General features: G+C 42.7%; 1 long non-coding RNA gene across 1 annotated transcript; it reads left to right on the plus strand.

Annotated features, from left to right (window-relative positions):
* Positions 1-1,904: 1,904 nt before the first annotated feature.
* LOC140001740 (uncharacterized) lies at positions 1,905-16,134 on the plus strand. The gene is made up of 4 exons (XR_011807261.1): positions 1,905-2,004; positions 10,326-10,449; positions 11,147-11,247; positions 15,634-16,134. It is a non-coding gene; the product is annotated as an uncharacterized lncRNA (long non-coding RNA).
* The last annotated feature ends 3,191 nt before the right edge of the window (positions 16,135-19,325 follow it).

Consider the following 19,325-nt stretch of genomic DNA (forward strand, 5'->3'; position numbering starts at 1 on the left):
TCTTTGCTGCCCAGCCTCATGGAGGACTGTAAGATGGTGGCTTCTGTGCAGATGAAAATGTCACTAGCATTCATAAGTCACAGGTTTCAGACAGTTAGGGGATGTGTTGTTATTCCATAAAACACTTGTACATCAGATTTATTAAAAACACAAGCTTCCTTTCTTCATTTGTCTTGGGGAGCTGTGCAAAGCACATGCTTTTCATCAAAAAAATGTAAGTAAAGTAAAATAAATAATGATTATTTTTTTCCCTGTTACTTTCCATTGGTGTTGTTCCTTTAGGGTTCTTGTCCTATAAGGTACCTATTACAAACTTCTGTGGCTCTAGCCCCTTTTACAGTCACAAACTTGTGTGGCAATGGCTTGACCTGGAGCTGCTCACCCATACCCATGGATAGGACCAGACAACCTGCAGCTCCTGGGCCATGTGTTTGCATGCTGTTATAGCTAGCTGTGAATTTAATTGCAAATGTAGTCTGGTGGAGGAGGGGGGACTTTACACCTTCATTCATCCGAAAGAGCCAAGCAGAAAGCTGTGAAGGGAACACCATACATTCCTGAGAGGCTGATACTCAGAAGAATAGATAAAGACTAGAAAGGCTAAAATTCTTTACCACTTGGAAAAGGATTTGGGGGTTGTCATTTTTTTTCAGGTTTGGGTGTTTTCTTCTGTTTTGGGGGGTGTGGAGGGGCAGAGAATGGTTGATGTACAAAGCTTGCAAAGAGTAAGAGAAGTCCTGTTAAATTCAATGTTCAAATTTTTACATTTGTGAGCTGTTCAATTGGAATTAGAAATGTTCAAAGTATTTATGAATGGAAGAATTCAAATCCAAAAAAGTTGTGAATGTATCTCTCTGGAGTACCAAGGAGACTGTCCCGTGACTAGCTGTCCATCGTATACTCCATTTGCAGTGTTTGTATTTGTTCCTGAACATTCTTTGCTACCAGAAACGACGATTTCTGAACATTGTTAGGAATCCAAGACTGTAGTTTCCTGTCAAACGTCTGCATAGAGCTTTGTTCAGCTTCAAAGCTTAAGTCAACTGTGTTTAATATCTGAATTTGTCTCTGAAGCAGCAGCAACAGCAACTGACAGTAATAAAACCCTACAGGAAATAAGCTCGAAGTACAGCATATGTGAGCCAGGTCTTGCTTAGATCTATCTTAAAAGCCAGGATAAAAGGCAAAGCCAAGAGGACTCTGCATCAGCAGGTTAAAGTGTGGTTGCCAATTGCTTGCTGGAATTAAAGGGTCTTATAGAGCTCTTCTATTCATCCCTCTCACACAGAGACTGCTAGGCATTAAGTCAGCCAAGGGTCTTAGATTTCGAGCTATTTCGGTGCATTCTGAAGTTGTTTCTATTCTTAATACTCTGTAGCCATTAAATTACAGCCAGCTGTGTCCTGTCACTGACATTTTTTGCAAGCTGTTTTTAAAATGTAGCGCTTGCAATGCAGAGATGTTTGGTTATCCTAGGGCTGGATGACAAAACAGCATATAACACAGCAGAGTAGAGAGCAACCCATGAGCTTGTCCTGCAGTATTTCATAATTAATATGAAATGCAGTCAAAGTGGAGAAGGAACAGGATGCTGGGCAAAACTGATCATGAATGGGGTTTAAGGTGTAAAGGAAATTAAAGCTCAAACTCACTTTGCTTAAGTGAACAGGAGTGATATTTTGACATGATGTATAACATTTCCCATGTGGCTGATGCGAAACCTTTCAAATAATTTTCCTTGTGTGTACAAATGACCCTTTAAAACAAAAGAGGGGAAAAAAATTAAAGTGTTGGACTGTTAAAGCCATTTTAATTAAACAATTGAACTGGCCTGTGCATCTCCCAGGTGGAGGGCTGGTATGCTGCTTTAAAAGGCAGCTGCTGGCAGGGCTCTGCTTGCTGCCTGTAAAGGGGAAGAGCATGGGCTGAAATCTCTCTGCCCTAAGCCTGAGCTTCAGGGGAGCTTGGTTCCCCTTGAATCTCATTCCTGGAATCTCATTACTGGTATGTAACTGACCAGCTGATGGTAAGGTGTTTTTAAAAGAAGCTTCTGATGTTGAGGATGTCAAGATGGTTGTGCACAGAGGTAGGGGTACTATATGGGAGTGTGATTTTCCTACAGCTGAGAGTTTTGGTGCTTTTTGGAGGCATGGCTCTGAAACACTATGACAAGACTGGCAGCTGTTTGACTTTGTGAATCAGGAGCACAAAGATGTGATGATACAGACCTAAAGTCTGGCTATTTATTTTCCTCTTCTAGTCCAAATTTCCACCTCAAGCTCTGGTTGCAAAGCAGTGCTATTTGTTCCATGGCACAGCATAGTTCCTTTGCCCTGGCAGGTAGAAGCCATGTCAGGAGCCATGCACAACCCAAGTGTTGGCTGATAACTGTCAGAAATACCTGGTGAGCAGAAAGAAAGTAAAAAAAATATATATATGGGGGGAGGCAATCTGACTATGAGAAGACAGGATGCCTTTTCAAATCAGTAACCAAATAAAAAGATTTCATATAAAAAGTTGTTTGCAACAAGCAGCCTGACCTGCTTGCTGGGTGACCTTAATATGCCTTGCAAGGGAATTATGAATCCTAATTAGGCCTTGAAAAGCACCCAGCTCTGCTGAGGAAAGGTGCTCCTGAGAGCAGGGGAAGATGATGAGCACTGTTTTACTGTAGGCTTGCTGTTTTCTATCATCATGTTCAAGGGTGCTGAGGGCTGGAATTTCAAAGGTACTCTCCACCACTAAGTGCTTGAAGTTAGGGCTTTCTGTTCAGGGAACAAAGGCAAAGCTAAATACACTGAGGCCAGAAATTCTGGAGAAGGGAGGGAGTTCTACCGCTTTGCAAAGCAAATTGATTTTTGAGGCATAGAGTGTAAAAATGCTCAGGGGGCTGCTACTTCTTTGCTGTAAAAGCACCATTCCTACAAGGTTCTTGACAGAAGTTGATGCTTGCCCCCAAAGGCAGGGGCAGGTTCCCCTATATGGGGCTTTTCTGTGGTCTTCATTTCTGCAGCTTCTCTTTGGCACCAAGGGTGGATGATTTAACTGTTCAGTGCTACTGAATAACACCTGGCAAGGAGCTTGTTTATTTTTTGATTTCTGCTTTTCTGGAGTTATCTTAAGCAAAAAGATCACCTGGTAACCCCCTGAAGAGCAGAGAATGCTGTGAATCCCAGTGGGACAGCAAGCAGCACAGATAATTTCATCTTTCCTAAATTATCTAATTTTTCAAGCAACTGTTTCTGCCAAGCAGTTTGTCAAATAGAATGAGACAGTTTGGGCTGCAAAAAGAAAGGTAATACCTAAGATCCACTGTATTCCTTATTTTCACTGGAAAAACATAAAATGAGTATGGTCCTCCAGAAAGTAGAAACTAGGGGAAGAAAAACAGTTTTTTTTTCCATTTAGATGTGGATTGGATTGCAGTCAAAGGTATGATAGCTCCTTCAAGGAGAGCAGTAGCCCATATTACAAACACTCCTGGCAGGAAGAAAAGACTGCAAAATCCCAGAATCTTCAAGCTCTATGAATTGCAAAACCCAAGCCCATATACTTCTGATGGTGAAGCATCAGTTCACAAATCCTAATAAGCAAGTCCAACAGCAGCTATAAAACAGCTCTAACAGGCTATAAATCAACATTGCCAGGACTGCATCCCATCAGTGTCAGAGGCTTGCATAATATTGATATTTGCCCCATTTCACTCCTGTGTGAGTCATGCATTTGGCACGCTTTCCTCCCCACTCCCCCACAGGCGGCAGCAGCAGCAGGAGGAGTGTTGTGTCTCCAGCTAGGAGCCTGGTGGGCTTGGTGCCAGCAGCAAGCACGGCTGCGTGGCTGAGTGTTTTACCAACAGGTGGGGCTCAGCTCACCAGCCCCAAAAGGCTCCTTTTTTATTTCCTCCATTGGAGATGGCAGAAAGCAGGCACAGTCTGAGCTGCCTCACTTTGGAGGTGGGTACCAAACCTGCTCCATCAGTGCAGGACCTCATGGGACTTCAGTGAGACTAACTATAAATTACTTCACTGATAGAGCTGCTGCTGCTTCCCTGGAGATGTTATGAACCCTTTTAGCCCTTCACAGGAAGTTTTTCTGTACAACAACCTCTCTGATGGGGGAGAAGTGCTTTTCTCCACAATAATGCGTTCAGGGTTGTGGTGAATGCGGGATGCTTTCATAATTCCTTTTATGAATGGGCTGCAGGACTTGCTCTGTACATTGTACTGAGTTGTGTTAGAGAATGAGAAGATTGGTTTTTGCTTGGGAACAGCAGAATAAGGGAGAAAGTGTCTGAAATCCCATTAGCCTGAGCACACTTCATTAGCAGGTACCAGACATCACCTATCCAGGTTGAGTGTTGCCTGTTTAGGTGGCAAGAGTGGCTTGGGATTTAGAATTTCTTTGGGGACGGGAAAGAAAGGGGGTGTGGGGGGGTGGGCACAGACCCAGTCCAGTCATGTGGATGTCTGGCTCCTTTGCTGGGTATCAACCCCCTGCATTGGGATTATGATGCTGTGGTATGGTTACAGCTCTGTGCTTTGTGCTCAACCGCAGGCATTTCTGCTCTCCTTGGCTCTATTGTCACCTTGGTAAAGCTGCAGAAACACAGAAATATTTGGAAGGGCATAGAAGGAGACCAGGTGGGAAACTGCAGGCTGAGGTGCTATGCGTGGCAGAGAGGAAAGGGGCACAAGAACGGTGTCTAAGATACCATTGCAGTACATGGTGATTTAAATCATGCCTGGAATTGAAGGCATGTTCCTATTAGTATAGTGTGGTAGTAATGTGTAACACATTGCTCATGTGTTCTCTGTACTCAGGCCCAGCATACTGAGGCATGCTGGCTTTTTTGGAAAAGCCACAAGCATCAGCTGTGGTCACTTCTAGTCACATTGAAGACCATTGCAACAGGTAAGCTTAAGCAGCTGTGCTTGTTTTGGTTTGAGGACAGACAACAAGCAAAGGGTGCTAAAAGCAAAAGTAGGACTCCAGCCTTTGAAGACATTTCAGCTGTGACTACTTTCTGGGGTTATTTAGAAGAAATACACCTAGAGCTGAGATTTAAACAACGAAGACCAGAGAATTATCAAGAGAAGTGAAAGTATTTCTCCTAGGGATGCGTTTTAAAAATCCAGGGTAATCCAGTGTTGGAGGCAGGATGTAGGACAGCATGGATGAATGGGTCTGAGCTGGTGATGACAGTTCCTTTGCCCCTAGAAGAACGAATAATGTAGCTGAGATCTAGAGGAAGCTGAGCAATGAGGATAGCCAGCGGAATGAGGATAGCCTCTGGAATTTAAATGCTTAGTTTAGTGAAGAAAAAGAAATTGCAGTATTGCATAAATGCAAATAAAAGATTGGCAGTCCAGCATAGCCTATGGAAAGAATGGGAAAGCGGGCAGGGCATTATTAAATAAAGGATAAGAAATGTTAATTTAGTATGTCTTTAAGGGGAGCTATATGATTTTTTCTGAAGTTTGAGTGGGTACCAAGAGAAACATTTGTAGGAAAAGAGTTGCCCTGCAAGTGCTGATCCACACCCAATGCTCCCTGGGACCAGAGCGTTGGTTACTCAACTGTTACACAGCAAGAAGGACAACAGCCCTGTCTCCACTGGGTCCAACAAGATATGAGATCCACCGTGGCATGGAGAGTACAGGTCATATCCCTGAGCATTTGGCAGGCTGCAGCTGTAGCCTGTGCTCATTCACAGGTACAGAGAGGGGCTCAGCCCTGTGTTGTCTTTACATAGTTCCACAATCCTCACAATAGGGAACCTAAAGGGGTGGATACCCTGCACCAGGTTCAGAACAGAGAAAAGTAAACTATTTTTCTGATATTTTCACTTGTTATTCACAGCATGTGGAAAATCAGACATCTTAACTATCATGCCACTGCTGCACCTCTTTCTTCAGCCCTTGGTAGGGAAGATCTGAGCATTTTGGAAAACAGCCCACTTGATCATTCATTTGTAGATCCTCATCATGTACCAAGCAGGAAGGACTGCTCACTTTCTCCAAGGAGTGCTTCAGGGCATCGTATAGGCTGTTTCTTCTCAGGGTATGTAGGCCTTTCAGAGAAAAGGAATTCAAAATGCAGCTGGGTTAAAAGAATTATTCTGCCTCTCTTCACCACTTCTGTTTGCTAACAGTGGGTTGCCTGTTTCAGATAAACAGTAATTTTAGAAAATTGGCAAACAAGGGTATGTGTGCTCTGCTGCAATACATGAATCCTGGGACTGATGCTCTTAGCTCCTTAGAGCTGAAACATGAACCTGGGTTTACACTTACAAACAGACAAGTTATAAGGTCTGTGATAACCAGTAACCTGGTGATTCCTGATCAGGATTTTGCAGTTATAGCTGTAAGCAGGATTTGCAGTTATAGCTGTAAGCAAGGATAGAGTTAGCTCAGTGATGCCATTAGTCAGAAGGTTTCTGGAGGAGGATGCACTGTTTTTCAAGGGGCATCTTGCCTTGTAGGATTTAGAAGGCCACCTTCTCCCTAGCATTCAATTTGTTACCAATGTTTTATTGAAGATGGTCTTTTTTCAAGAGAACAGCAAATCCTATTGATGACTTCCACCTCTTTGAAAAGCCATAGAAATTAATGGGCTCAGATGGGCTGTTTTGGGATGGGTTCACCAGCTGCAGTTTGGGGTCTGGTTTTAGATCTGGAGCTCCTGCCTGCCCTTCAGCTACATCACCAGGTTGAGCAAGCAGTGCTGTTCTGCTCAGGGACTGCTCCCTTCCAGACTGAACCTTTGGGAACTGAAGGATAAGCTTTCAGTGAGCACAGTCCAGCTGAGCTGCTTGTCTCAACAATTCACAGCAAGATAAACACATGGTCTCAGTTTCCCTTTCCTAAGGGCTGTGTTTTATAGGTGTCTGTAGGGCAGGTGCTTGTGCTGACAGCCTGCCGCTCGAACCGCAAGCCAGCAAGCTCTGAAGGTCACCAAGTCAGTTATAGGAAGTGAACCAGAATAAACAGCCTCTTTATCAGGCTTTATTTTCCAGCAGGCTTGCAGCAAGCTTCAACGTTGCTCTCTGAGGAAGCTGCCTGCCATGAGATGTCTGGGGATTTATCTGGCTGCGGCTCAGCTCACTCACATGCTTTTTCTCCTCTCCCACATCTGCTTCCTTTCCCACCTCATGCTTGGCACCTTCTGGTTCTGGCTGGTGAGCAGAGGCTCTGTGAGAGCCAAATTGCAGTTCGCCAGGTTCAGGTAAAGACTATACTGCCTGTGTTATCCCAGATTTAATTTTTCTAGTGTTTTTCTCTTGGGAAATTAACCTGTTAAGGCAACTTGTGCTTCCACGAGCTACTGGGAGCCACCTGCCTAGGCTTCTGTGTACAGCACATCTCTGATTTCAGCTGGTTTCTAGGCAAAAGGTGGAGGTGGAGGGGTAAGGGCGGCTGTATTAGCCATTGCTCAGCACCTGAAGTAAGTGTGGTACTGCTTGCCTCCAGCCCTGAGAGTACGGCAACTTGCCTTGTGCCAGGCCATCTGCACGGGAAAGGAAACGGGCCGTTTTCTCACTTGCCACTCACTAAAACAAAGGCTTGTTCTCAAGGTCTCATGCTTTTTCCTGAACTGTTTCTCCATGGACAACTGCTGCAGACAAGCATGTACCGATAGCATCAAAGTTTCCCTTGGAAATGTTCCAAGGGGTTCAGCTCTGTGGAACACACAGTTGCTATTCGTACACACTTTAGGAAGTACTGATCTGCCTGCATCAGACCTGACTTTTTCTTTCTGTGCTATTGACCTCAGGCTTTTCTCAAGTACCACATTGAGGTTGGCATTTTCCATCTCTAGCAGTTATTGTATTCTTTGGGCTTTGTGCATTACTTGGTGTGCATGCAAACACCCCTGTGCCCCTTGGTGTAGCAATGGCACTAAGCTCACCTCTTTGCCCCTTTTAAGATGTACTTAACAGTTGCACATGCCTAATCAAGAAGGAAAGAGTGCATTGAGAGTCCAATAAGCATCTTCAACACTTAGCTGTGAGTGTAGTCACCCAATCCCAGAAAGATGTGACAAACACTCAGTGGCTAAACACAGTCCTTGAAAAATCATTTGAACTGTTCTTGCCATCAAATTGCAACAAATCCATGGTGTTTTCTAATCCAGAAACTTCTCCTAGCTTTTCATCAGTCTTCAGTTTATTTTAAGTGTGGGGTAGCTTGATGGGTAAGCATCTTTGCATGATTTTCTGTTGGGGTTATCTGAAACTGCAGTGAACAGTTACCCAGGATGGTATGAAGCCCCTAAAAGGGATTTAGCCTTTTTGGTGTCCCACTATGGAGTTTGGCTTTTTTTTTTTTTTTGGGGGGGGGGGGGGGGATTGTTTTTTTGCCACTGTCCCCATGCTACTGTGTCTGCAGTCTTACCCCTTGCTGCATGTAGTTCACAAGGCAACAGCTGCAGTGAAGCAAGAGGGAAGTTTTCCTTCACAGCCTGATGCCTTGTTGTCCACTGTGGACAGAACCTGCACAAGCTGATGCTCAAAACATGAGGAAAAATCTCCTTTTTATCTCTGCATGATTTTATCCTAATGGGTCTGCTTCTGGGAGAATCCACTTATTTGGCAAGATCATCTTGACATTTTGGTTGTTTACTTTTTGGCATAAGCACAGTTTGAGAAATGGCTTGGTGGGCCTTTGCTGGGGTAAGACATAGTCAAGTGCCAAAGCTGCCCTGCTGGTGGAGGTGGCAATCAGTGGGAATGCAATAGTGCTGTGGATGTTGTGCTGAGGCACTGCCGCTGCATGGGTCTGCAGAGCAGCTCTAGGGGGTTTTTCCCTAGGAAACTGTTGAAATCCTATGTGCGTGAGGAGAGAAAAACACCTAGAACTGGTGTTACCTCAAAGTTTTGAGCTTATTCCTACTATGCTTCACACAAGCTTGGCGTACACCGTGTTAAAAAAAAATAAATGTTTAAGGCCTCAGGCAATATGCTAAAACAAGTCTAATTGCAGTTAAGGGTGCAGCAAAAATGACTCAGGAAAGCTGCTTGTTAGGAAAGGATTATTTTGTTACAGATGGCTTGTATAGCAAGATGTCTCTTCAAGAACTATCTCTGGCAGAAAGAACTCAAAAGCGGTATCTGGTGGGGAATAGGTGCCCTCCAGTGCCCTTCTGGACTGTCATTACTGTTGTTCCTGTTTATAAAAGCATTTTCTGGCAAAGCATGAGTGTCCAGCTTGAGCTGTGGGAGCTGCCAGACTACCTCTGCCCATGGATCATTGTGCAGCCTTGGGCAAGTCCTGTGAGTACACTGGACCTTGTTTCCCAGCACTGAAACCTCTACAGTGACTGTCCCCATGCTCACACTGGGTTGTCTGTGACACTTATTCAGTGACTGATTCTGCTTTCCTTCTTCATGCCTTCCTCAGCTCAGCAAGAAGCCACATTAATTTCAGTGAAATTGCTAATTGTCATAAGGGTTTCAGTGGATAAGGGCAGAAGTGAGGTCTGCGGTGACCAGTCTGCACTTGGAGATGTGTGTGGGAAAGACACTGTGTCATTACCAACAGCTAATTACATTATTAAGTTCATTACTGTTTCCTGCTGAAAGGATCAGTATTCAGAGCCTGATGCATTCTCACAAGAAATCAATGGGATACAGAGTTTGTATTCATTTCTCTGAGAGCTCAGTATATCCTTAATGAAGGCAGCAAATGGCATAAATTTTATTTAAAAAGTAGCTACTGTGCCTATGTAGGAGCACAGTTGAAGCACAGCATGAAATTTGGGGAAAATGTATATTTTTAAACAGCAAGGTTTTATTTCTCTTAAGTAATAAAAGCTTACAGCTGTTTTTCCCAATGGCTAGTTTTAAAAATACCTAAATGCACTTATACCTTACCACTGTGTGAACCACTTTATTTTCTCCTTAGGCTACAGTAAGCATCTTTTCCACTTATATTCTTGCTCTCCTTTCCCTCCTTCCTTTGACTTTCATTGAAATAAGTGGCTCTAGGCAACATCCTACTCTGCCCAGATTTTGACATTTTTATTAACATTTGGAGATGTAGATTAACATTTTTGTTATTCATCAAAGATGATTCCAGCATTGAATACTTACTACTATTTTAGCTGCCCTGCAAGAGGAACACCAAGTTCTCAGCTAAACAGAAGGGGAGGCTGCCTAATTTCACTCTAGCTCTAGTATGAAGCACTGTGTATTTCTTGTCCTCCCTGCTGCAGTTGAGTAGCTCACTGTAGATGTCCTGTAGCTCAGTGACTGACAGCTACTGCAGCCCTGTCACTCTTCCCAGAACAGGACATACACAAGAACACTTCTCCTTTCTTTGTAACAGGAGGAAGCCAGTCACAAATACTAGGAGGAACTAAGGCAGCTCTGCTTTCTCCACCATCAACAGCAGTGCAGTCTTTTGCTGAGAGCTCAGATGTGCAATTAAAGCTAATGTGAACTTCGCTGAGGTATGGCTCATGGGCAGAAATCTGCTCAGAGGGGTCCTGCCAGAGGCTAGTAACCTCATAAATATACATAGTCTTACTTCTCACCGATATTCAGTTAGTCTTTCTTTAACGTAACCAATGAAAGTTGCGATGTTTTGCTTTGTTCTTGCAAACTTTCCTCATGCAAAGTATGCTGCTGAGCAGGTAGTGCTCCAGTGCTGAAGAGCTCCAGCACTGTATCAAACGATTACTAAATTAGGGGTGATGGAAAGCTGGGCTTCTGGAGGTACAGCATCAGTAGCAGGTATAACAGTGGAACTTCTCACTGTTGGAAAGCACAACCCATTGCTCTCATGCATTATAATTTTGCCACATTTTTCTAAAGCATCTGTTCTGGTCAGTGCTAAGAAAAAGATGCTGGATACAGGAGTGTTACAATCTGTTATGACACATCTTACATTCTCTGAAATATAGAGAACAAACCATCTCTCCTGTGCTCCTGTATGCCTGCAGCTTTTTTATGTGACCACATAGTGAATGTGTACTATCTGTCAGTGAACTAGCAAGACCAGAGGAAACTGTTAGATGTCTTTATTGATTGTATTGCTGTTCTGCAGCTGATGCTCCCTGAAAAGAAAGCTATCAGAGACAAAATAAGTCTACTTTGCTTTCTTCCTTTCCTAGGCAGTTATGTTTTTCTAGGGTTAGTATTTTTCAGATCCCCTGAACTATCCTGGAGGTTATAACTAACATAATATGAAACCTGGAAAAGCTGCTGATATAGAAAATTCTAACAGCGTTCCTCAAGACAGGACACAGGTAAGAAACCTTTGTTATCTGTGGACCACTAGCATCAGTTCCTAGTGCTCAGATATACAGGAACACCTAAAAACACTGCAAACAAAAAAAAAGGCTGGGATCCATAGCTCTGCCTTAATAGTCAGCTATCAGTTCTGCAATATGAAATCTGCAGTTCCTCTGTGGACTTTTGTTTAGAGAAGATAAATTGTATTTAATCCCTTTAAGATCAAATAAGCAATAAAATAAATTCATAAGATTTCCTCAAGTGAGACCTGAAAATAGATGTTAGAAAGGTACATTTGTTTCACTCCCCGGGATGTTGGATGAGTAATGGTGGTTTGTGTTTTGCTAGTGCAAATATGTTTTCTTAAAAAAAAAAAAAAAAAAAAAGAGAGCCTTAAAGTTTTAATCAAGTGTAGATTAAAGGAGGAACGAAAAAGTTTTGGGGGATCACCTGTTACCTCTTCATATATCCATACCAGTATGGTGTGCTTTCATAACAAATGCAGACTGAAAACAAGAGTGGACTAAAGCATTGTGCTTGGCTTCTGGAACTGTGCCCCACCACAGGGGTTTGGGGCCCCCACGTACCACATTACAAAACAAATTGCAAAAAAAAGTTTCATGTGGCTTTGTGCTGCCTCCCAGTGTGATGCTGGTCAGAAACAGCAGTAAGATGGGCATGGAGAGACCTCCTGCCCATGGCCTTTAGGACAAACCTTCTGGTCAACAGCCAGGAACTTATTCTTCCAACGGGTTTATTACTGTGCTGGTTCTGCAGCAAGAGATGGTATGAAAGCAGGAGTTTCCCAGGGACATTGTGTTCTGCTGGAACAAAAAATTCTGAGAAGGCTTCTAGTTGTGCAATCCAGCACGCTGTAGGGTACTGTTCACTCATCCAAAGGAAAAAAAATCCATTAACTTCATATTTGCCACTGCTGCTATGAGAAGTGTAATGATACCAGACCAAATTCTGTTCCTGCCTGGAGATGAGACATCCAAAAAAATACTCCTTTCTCCCAGTGGAGTGACTCTGGATTTCCAATATAGCAGAACACTACCAAATTCAGCCCATTGTGCTCTGCTTTGTTCTGCTTCTTAGGCACAGAAGAAAACTGTACTAAGTTCTGTCCAAGCAGCAGCCACCAGCTGTGCTACTGTAAAAAAGCTGCACCACTGTCAGGATACGTGGTTGGTACTTGGAGGTTTCTCCAGGCAGACATGGAAAAATTAGAAGCAACATTTATGAATGAAGGCCTGCTAATGATGTTACTGTGGCAGTTCCTGTTGAGAATATTAAATGAAAAGGCATTTTCATTAAGATGGAAATTCTGGCCCTGCTGAAATTAGTAGCAAGGTTTTGGTTGGGTTGATTGGAGCCTGGATTCCCTCATCCATATTTTAAAAGCTTTGCTGCTCATTCTCCAGGGGGAAAAAAAAAAAAGCAAACTTCAGGGGAAAATTAAATTTGCCTTTCTAAGTGATTCGTGCCCCCTCTAGCTAGCAGAAAATCTTAGTGTAGATCCCATTTGTGGGTTATGCTCTTGCCTAAGGAAATAAATGGGGAAAAGAAGAACAGGGCAGAAATCCATTCCTATTGCCTAATAAGCAGTTATGCTTCCAGAGCCAGCAAAGCCAGTTGTCTTAATTGAATGAATAATGTTTTTCCACTATTTCTGATCTTCTGTAAATTAATTACTAATTGTTTTCAGTAGCACCCATATGTGACAAGCATGATCAGGAGCCTGAGTCAATTATGAGATCACTCTGAGTTTACACCAAATGCAACAAGAGTGAGGGAACAGCTGCCACTAGGTTTTCTCATGTGAGGTGAAAATGTTTTGAAGCTGCTTTATGTCCCCAGGTGAGCAGATGTATAGTGTGAATCCTTCTCCTATGAATCATATTGTTTCTCAATTGTTTCAGTGATAGTCTTTGCAGAATAAATCAAGCTTGCCTAGGCTCTTTTGTCCCCAGTAACCTTGCTAAAAGCTATACAGCCATTTCCTAGGGGCTTTTAGGCTCCCTATTTTCAGATTCCAATTTTTTCTTGCCTTTTCCAGAACTCTCCTCAAGGGTATTCTTTCATCTGAGGTCTACTTTCTATCTCTCACAAAGAGAGAACTGTAAATGCAACACCTCAAAAGGAACTAGCCCTGAACTGCTTATCACCTAGGAAAAATGTACTAAAAGGCTCTTGAGAACAAACTGTAGAGAGAAATGGGCAAATGTAGAGTTGATACAGCTGCGCAGGTACTATGAAGATACTGGGTTTTGTAAAAACATATGATTTTCACAAATTCCAGAAATGAACTGCTATGAAAATTATACATGGTTGCATATAGTACAGTTAAGGTCAATAGTGTGATCTATAATCCTTTCATCCTGAGAAAATACCCCAGAGATTGAGCCAAAAGGCTTGGCTGGGAATAATACAGTTTCTTTGATCCTGTAGAAGCGTAATAGTGTTCTGTTTTTCTTGCAAGTATGTACAGCATCCCACATCAGACAGGTCTGTTTAAAATCCATGATTGCAGCAGGCAGCCAAGGACCAGACCCCTGCTGGAGAAAACCAATTGAGTGAGGCCTCTTGATTTTAATGGGTGGCTGCAGAGCCATACTGCTCCAGCATCCACCTCCCTCATACTAGGATGCAACTAATTAAAACAAGCAATTAGATTTCCTCATCCACACCAGATTCATTCTGTAATCTGGTTTTAGTACTTTGGCAGCAGTAGCCTGTCCGCACCCCCAGAACTATGTAGCCCTTTCCACATAGTGTTTCTATAAAGCAATAGTTCTTCCTATTTTCATTCTTACCATCTGGCTAAGAAAACAAAACACCCCACATGGCTTTAGTTCTAAATTCTTTAGAGGGGGAGCAAATAGATTTTTCAACACCTTCAGATTTCACGGGGAGCCTTTGGTGTCCCTTTTTCCTTGGAGCAATTAGAAACCTGTAGAAAGCATGCTAGTAAGGGAACTTTGCAAAAGAATAAAAGTCCAGTAACAGTTTGTTTAGCCCTTCTCCGAGCTGGGGGGAAGGGGAAGGACACACAACACAATGATTTCCAAGAACAAGTGCCTGCCTGCTCTGTGCCAGGCATGCTGTGTTAATTACAGCACAGCTGGCAGCACTCAGGTTCACAAGTGAACTGCAACACACAGGGCATCAAACTGCATGATGCAAATCAGCATGAACACTCCCTTGCTACTTCTCTTGAGATGCCCATGTTTTTGACACATGTTGTAGGCTCCTCATTTTGATATTGTGATTGTATAAAGCAAGAGCCAGAAAGCTAATCCCTGGGAAAATATATTTGAAGTGCTTCAGCAACTTACTTTTTCCAAATTACAGTTTGTAATGGGCTTTAGTGACAGATTAAAGGAGAGAAAAAGGACCCTTTTGAATGCGCTGAACTCTGGGGTGGTACAACAGAAGAAGAAAGGGCTGTTCTTGCCTGTAGGGAGGGCAGGGAGCAGGTGCCCAAAGCCCTTCTCTTTCCTTGTGGTCCTGGGCTGAGAGGACCTACAGGGAGCTGCATCCCCAGCAAGCCTTGGCTTTGGGCTGAGGGGGATTCCCCACATCATGGGGGAGGTAATTCCCTTTTGTGCTGGCTGCAGGAATAGACCAAGAGGTACTGCCCAGAGCAGTGTAAAAGCAAGCAGCTGCCAGTGGGGTTGGCTGTTTTTTCTGTATATAGAAGAATTTACACTGCAAAGTCCACATGGCAGCATGGGGGAGCTCATCATCACTGAACATAAAGCTCCTACCAATGCATAGCATGAGCACAAAACAACATTTTATCAGCTATGTAAACAACACTAAGTTGGATTTTGTGGTGTGGTGCCTGTGTCTTGTTGTTTTATTGATGAGTGTTGGTGTCAGAACCCAGGAGCTGGTGTAATGGGATGGCAGTAAGTCATGGGAAGGAAGAGCTTGGGAGAAAAAAGAAATGAAATTGTGTGGCTCTTGTCTAAACATCTCTTTGATGATGAGATAGGTGACAGAAGATGCAAGGGGGGGTAGGGGTAGGGCCACAGAGCTGCTGCTTTTCTGAGATAAAATAAGCCCCCTGCTATCATTTCAAAACCACAAAGCCCTGAACAAACGTGATGACTAAATAAGAGAGAAAGATGACCTGATGACTGATAAAGCAGCAAGATAAACAGTTCAGATAAAGATGGAGAACAAAATAGTGAGAGGAAGTATATTTAGGGAAGTACATCTGAACAAAAGGGAAAACTGGCATGGCTGGGGATAGTGCCACTGAGGCAGTGGGTCATCCTGCTGCAAAAGAATGAGGCTCATCTGTCTGGGGGGATTCCTAAGTCAGATTTAATTTCACACTTTATGAGACTGTAATGCTGCTTTGGAAACTATCTTTTACCCTTTCTCAACAGTGGTTTCAGAGAAAAATCCACAACAGAGAAGAGAAAAAAAACGAAACGTGTTTAAATCACCTCAGTGATGAGACAGATCTTTATAACACTGAGAACCAGCTACAGGGAAGTCAAGCCATAAATACTGTTGCACTAGACCAACTGTAAACAGGCTCACTTCATTCCTTGCAATCCAGAGAGGTTTCTGGGGGTAAACAATACAAGAAGATGGAATGACATTGAGGCATTTACTAGAGGAAAGTTAAGCGTATGAAAAGCATGACACATCAAAGAAGTAGTGATGGAACAGTCAAACAAGGCTGCTGTAACAAGCACTGAGAAAAAGATGCAGAGAAAGCTTTTGGCCTAAGTACAGATGAGCAAAGTTTTCTATTCCATCAGCTTGTTTTTTTTTGTTGTTTAACTTTTGTCAGTGCAATTTAGTGATATTCTCTGAATATAACTTCAGTTATATTATTTGAAAATTAATAAAACTGTGTCAAAGCTGACTGCTTTAATACATCTGCCTAATGTAAAAATAATAATAATAATATATATATATAAAACCTGTGATGTCTGAAGTATTTGACTAACAATACAGGACACAGCATGAACTCAGCTAACTGTGTAGAAGATGTAGCTAATAAAACCAGCATCAGGACAGGACACAAAGACCTTGTGTGGTAGATCATATCCAGTTGAAATCGTGGCAAAGTGTGTGAGGTTTCTTTTGATGACCATGATTTTTTTCAAACAAACAATTGCCTGATTTCTCAGTAGGAGCAATAAGGAAGTGGGGTAGGTACAGGGGAAATTTCAGCCACACAAAAATCCTTAGCCTAGAGAAGCGTTTCAGGCTAAGGCTTGAGCAACCATGCCTGCAGCGTGACCTGATATTGAAGCATGTGGGTTTCGGACTGCAATCTGAGAACCTCCCTCTTTTGGCATGGTAATACTTACCTGCTACTAAGGAAAATGGGCATTCATGACAAGAAATGAAGAAGTCAGAAAGGTCCAGCTCCTAGCTGAAACAGCAGCATCAAGACCAACTGCATCTCCAAATAGGTGGCCTGATACAGTAGGGCTGCTTAATTCATGCTTCTCAGAGAAAGCTCCTCATCCTTTCTCTACTAAATTCCTTGCTAGTGCTCCCCATGGAGAGGGGAGAAATCAAAAAGGAGCCAAGATCATGCTCACGTCAGGTCAACTGTCACCCCCCAGATGCCAGGGAGTTCATCCAACACAATGGTAGAATCACAGAATTTCTAGGTTGGAAAAGACCTCAAGATCATCAAGTCCAACCTCTGACCTAACACTAACAAGTCCTCCAGTAAACCATATCCCTAAGTTCTACATATAAACGTCTTTTAAAGACCTCCAGGCATGGTGACTCCACCACTTCCCTGGGCAACCCGTTCCAATGCCTCACAACCCTTTTGGTAAAGAAGTTCTTCCTAACATCCAACCTAAAACTCCCTTGGCACAACTTTAGCCCATTCCCCCTCGTCCTGTCAACAGGCATGTATGAGAACAGACCAACCCCCACCTTGCTACTGCCTCCTTTAAGGTACCTGTAGAGAGCAATAAGGTCGCCCCTGAGCCTCCTTTTCTCCAGACTGAACAAGCCCAGCTCCCTCAGCCGCTCCTCGTAGGACTTGCTCTCCAGACCCCTCACCAGCTTCGTCACCATTCTCTGGACTCGCTCGAGCACTTCGATGTCCTTCTTGTAGCAAGGGGCCCAAAAATGAACACAGTACTCGAGGTGCAGCCTCACCAGGAGCGGGGACTAAGAGCTGTTCTTAACACATGTATAGCTAACATATACAGAAGGACAAAAACTGGGGGGGGGGGGGGGGGGAGAGAGAGAAGGGAAGAAAAACAAAATGAAAATCAAGTAATCCTAGCATGTTCAAGCTTCCTGTAATTTGGCCAGCCCTAAAGTCCGAGAAGGGGCAAATTTCCCAGAGAAGTTTCCCAGAAAACAACTATTGAAAACATGTTGGGTGTGTGTGTGTGTGTGAATGACTTATCTTATTTATGAGCTTAAAAGAAAAAAAAAGGAAAAAAAAAAAGATTGTATTCTGCCACTAAGAAACATCTTTGATCTTCATCGCTTCCTTTAGAAGGTTTATCTCACACTTTATCAACGAGTGTACTATAATGATGTGATGTTTGTAGGAGTAATCCAGACTTTACAATATTGTCCCTTTGAAAGTGCTGTTCGAGTGGGCAGGCTTGATATGTTTAACAAGTTCAACCTGCAAAGTCCTGCCTGTATTTGTTACACTCTTTCCCTCTGTGTTTTTCCATACATCAAAGCTGGTATATGAGGCTATATTTCCTGAGAAGAGCATCAGAATTGATAAGCCAATTAACAAAAGCTTGAGAGCAGTCTTCTTGCTGTTCTTGTGCCGCACACATTTTTTTCAGAGGAAGATCACAGCGCTGATTTTATCATAAATCATTAGTCATTATTGCTTTCAGTAAAGCCCTTGACAGCTTGCTTTGTGTAGAGTAGTGGAATATTCCACAGGATAACAAAGCAAACATATGTTCAAGGATATGTGCAAGACGCTAATTGCAGCAGGGCACGAGGACAGGTGTGGGAACACGGTTTAGTAAGCTACTTTCAGTGACATAGAAACGATCCAAATCCCCAAAGGTTTTGTACTTCATTTACTTGTGGGAAGGTACTCCATAATACTATCAGAGACAGGAATGAGATGAGAAAGCAGAACTGGCAGCATTTTATTATATTTTACACTACTGCAAGACAGTGGGGGACTCTGGTTCATCAAGTAGATCAATATTAAACTTTCTACTCTTTGAATGCTCACAGCCAGAACAGAAGATTTGCCATTCTGTTCCTCCATCTGTACCCTGCTTCAAAATGAAAATCGTCTGCACTAGTGGACAGTGAAGAGAGTAAGTGCTTTCACAAAACAAAGATTTTCTTTTTAAAGAAAACCTTTAAAATAAAACCATAGCCATCTGTCGTGTTAAAGCAGATATGCTTTTCACCTTCAAAAAGCTTTAGGGACATTGACTAATTGGTCCTTGTGACATAAGAGGACTGATATTTTCCCAATTTGGAGTGGGAAGTCAGCAGGGGCATCTTGCATCCTGGGGCAGGAATTTAGGCTCCCTGTGAGGCAGGAGAATTGTAATCCTTTTGTAGTAGTCAACAACATTTCCAAGTGGGGGTGTGTGAATTTAGGCACTTCTAACCCTGCTTACACACTTCAGACAAATGAAAGGCTTGATTTTTTTTCACAACTGCTGCACATCCAGATGCTCTCATTGACTTTATAAATACTAAATGTTCAACTTGAATAGGAGCTGCAGGTGCTCAATGCTTTGAATATTATGCCATTAGAAAGGGTGTGAATTAGAGCTACTCAAGTAAAAGTGTCCACTGATCTGTTAGCTGAACTAGAAAATACTTCCCATGCTCTAAATTTTTTTGAGTTGATCTGAAAAATATTTTATTTTTAATCAAAATGACCTTCTGCTCCCATGCATTTTTCTTTTGTTATTATTTTGTGTTGAATAAAATGTTTCATTTCATTTTATGCATTGCTTTAAAGAACTTCAGTCAGCTTCAGTCTTAAAAGATCATGAGATTTGCTGTTCTGTCATTTAGAAATGCCAGATTAAAAACTCGCGCTCTTTAAAAATAAATCATTTTTTGACCTAAGTTTGATATGAATATA

The sequence above is a fragment of the Anas platyrhynchos genome, chromosome 2 (genome assembly GCF_047663525.1).
Source record: "Anas platyrhynchos isolate ZD024472 breed Pekin duck chromosome 2, IASCAAS_PekinDuck_T2T, whole genome shotgun sequence".
In the NCBI taxonomy this organism is placed as follows: domain Eukaryota; kingdom Metazoa; phylum Chordata; class Aves; order Anseriformes; family Anatidae; genus Anas; species Anas platyrhynchos.